Raw genomic sequence first — 3,228 nt, 5'->3', positions numbered from 1 at the left:
CGCGATCGAACGTCGAGGAATTCTATCGTAGTAATTTTCATACCAATTTCATGATGAATTGAAGGCCAAAAAATTCGAAAAACTCAAAAACAATCACACCGCGAAGATTTACACCGTAAATTAATAGATATTTAGAAGGAAAATTAGTTCATAAAAATTGAAAAATATCAAATTTCCAGAACTTCTTGCAAAATTATGTACATAATGCGAATAATAAGTAAATAAAGTAAAAGATATCACGTATAATATTTTATTCAAATTACGAAATGAGTACAAATGTCAATGAAGTTGTAAATAAAAAATGATCGCTCTGCGTTTGCCTGTTCTGAAGTTACGAAAATGAAATTCTTGCAAAGATGAAATTAGTTGGACTTTATACATGAAAATTTGATTCCACATTGAGACTTGAGGAATTTGGATTCAATTTAACTATTTTAAAAATAATTAAAATTTGTAGACAATTATATTCTGAAATGAAAATCCTTGATGACAGAGTTGATGCGTAAGATTTGGTTAATAGAGCCTGATCTATTCAGCAGTTATATAATAATGACAATTCAGAAATAAATCGTGATTTAAAAGTTAAAACTGCAAACAAACTCAGTGTGGTTGCTATGAAAATAGAAAATTTGATGCCAACTCAGCAATTTTATTAATTGATGTGGATGAAAAACAAAGAAAAAAGCTGTTGATACTTAGGATTTATAGAATTATTATAGTTTAAGGAATGATCAAGTAGCGATTAATAGAAATTCAAATGATAAGACAATTACCGTCACAGCACATATGAACTTAAATTTAGGCCAGAACGAATATTTACTAATGAATTATATAGCAGAGAAATGTGTGCAACTCATTGTTTGTTATAAAATAGAGAAATCATTCTAATTGTGCTAATTTACATTTATATGACACTGTGATAAATATTACACCGAATAGATCAATTTCATAAATTATTGGTTTTGTCACAGAAAGTGCTTTTCTGCTTAATATAAATTACTTGTTAAAAATTGCCGTGATCTGGAGTGAAAATTTCGGCATCAATTTTCCCTTCAGCAGAAGCGTGACCATTAATTGAATTTCTAAGTTTGAAATTCAATTTATATATTAATAATAATATGTCAATGTCAATTATAAAATCTAGGATTACCATCGACGTAGTATTCATTAGATATTTAAATAATCTGAAATATGAAACTCATAGATCACATTTCAATCATTAGAAGTCAATAGTTCCTTTGTTAAAAAATAATTTCGAATGCATTCTGTCAAAGAAGTAGTATCTGTACCCTAATTTGAATACTATGCAGTCCAATAATATCTACAACGGTTTTATAAATTGTTTAAAAGTTAAGCCTAATTTTTCGTAAAGTTTCGCGAGAAAACATTTTTTCGCGTACAGGATTATTCGTGATCATTATAACAGTTACACTCTCTAGTTCGAATTTTACAGATCTATCTTCTATTATTATGATGACCTCATATGGTTTTCTATTTTCTATATGCTCGACTAGGAGGATTCTTTCAACTGTTTTGTCTACCCTCGATTTTTTGTAAACTGTTGCAAAATGCTTCACTATATTACACTGTTTGCATCCTATATTACGAAAGAGATTAGATTTCATTGCTGGATGTTTCGGATCGCATCTGAAACAAATGATATCTATAGTGGTCCGTGTATTTGTAAGTAACACCGTTGATGACGAAAATCTCGATTGAGAATTCGTTCTTGTCGATCATCTTTTCTTAGATAGCTTAATATTATACGTGCGTTTCAATTTGACTTGATTCATGATTTGACTCATGTTCGATTAGCAACGCTCGTTTCTAACTACGTGACATATTATTGGACTATTATACTTATCGATGTATACAGTCTAATTGAAATCTACCTCTTTTATTTTTAACAGCCGCGTGTAGATTTATTAATTTGCCAATACACATAAATTGCTTTTACAATGCTAATTTTAAGGAATCATCAAAACAGATACTTAACTTATGTAAGTATTACTACGAGATTCTGTGTAAATTCCCTTTTGGTTTGTTTCCCCAGTTATAAACGATAATTTCTTGTAATTATTAACGGTGTAAGTACGTAACAATCTTTTAATGTAGACGTAAATTTATACAGGTTACTTAGAGTCAATTTATGTTTACATCGATTAGGGGAAACTCTATCGAAAGTCGTACATTCTACGTAATGTAATAAAAATTCCTTGGTACCTTGAAAACTGTTATCACCAATTTAAAATGTTGCAGCCACCTCTCACAATTTCAAATAACATTGTCCTACGTTTCGATATTGAATATATCTTTGTAACATCGCATCTGTTATTGTTATTATTACATTTAGTGTTTATGAATGTACTAAATAAAACTCTTCTTCGTCCGTTTCTTTATCTCAAGTGTACGTATGTTTATGTAATGTGCTTTAAAACTTATAATGCACTTAACTTTATTACTTTCAACGTATTCACGCCGCCAATTTATCATGTAGGTCACGTACAGGTAAAAATAGATCGTGGAAATATTCAATATTTTCCATATTTTCTCTCTTCTTCCAATCTATTATGTAGGATCAATGCCTTCGATGGATAATGCGGAACTATATGAATAACTAAAAGAAAAAGTTAACGTTTTACCATTCGGACATTTTATCTATCACATGGACCTATGCTCTTTAACGAAGGCTTTACACTTGTTCAATGGGCATATCGCGATTTATATTACTTTCATTTTCTACTAGATCGTTACTATTAGGGCGTTGAGAAGGGCCATAATACTCGTAAAATTGGAAAACACTGCATTCCAGTTAAGTATTAATTTCTTTTTTTCTAACCCCGGAATGGACCAGTGAAAAATAAATAACTTGTACTAATGAAAATTTTTTCTTCTTTTATTTTTTTTTAAAAGATCCACAATTAATGGATAGAACACGGCAAGATGTATATTACACAAAATGGATTTTCGAATTGATAACGTCTAAGAATCTTTGATTTATGTCAACGCATGAATAAAGCTAAATAACTTTCTATAAGCATATTGCACTTTTTTATGTAGCTTTTATAGATAAGCAAGTACTAGATATTAGATGACATTGGTATATATTTGTTGAAACGTGATGTAGTCGTAAATCATTTCGTTAAGTACTTGCCTCGATCCTATCGATCAAATTGTCTATTAAATTTTTTCAATCGAAATGATATTTTAACAATTTTTATTAACATT

This window comes from Vespula pensylvanica, chromosome 19 (assembly GCF_014466175.1).
Source record: "Vespula pensylvanica isolate Volc-1 chromosome 19, ASM1446617v1, whole genome shotgun sequence".
Lineage (NCBI taxonomy): Eukaryota > Metazoa > Arthropoda > Insecta > Hymenoptera > Vespidae > Vespula > Vespula pensylvanica.
Note: the sequence above shows the minus strand (reverse complement) of the source record.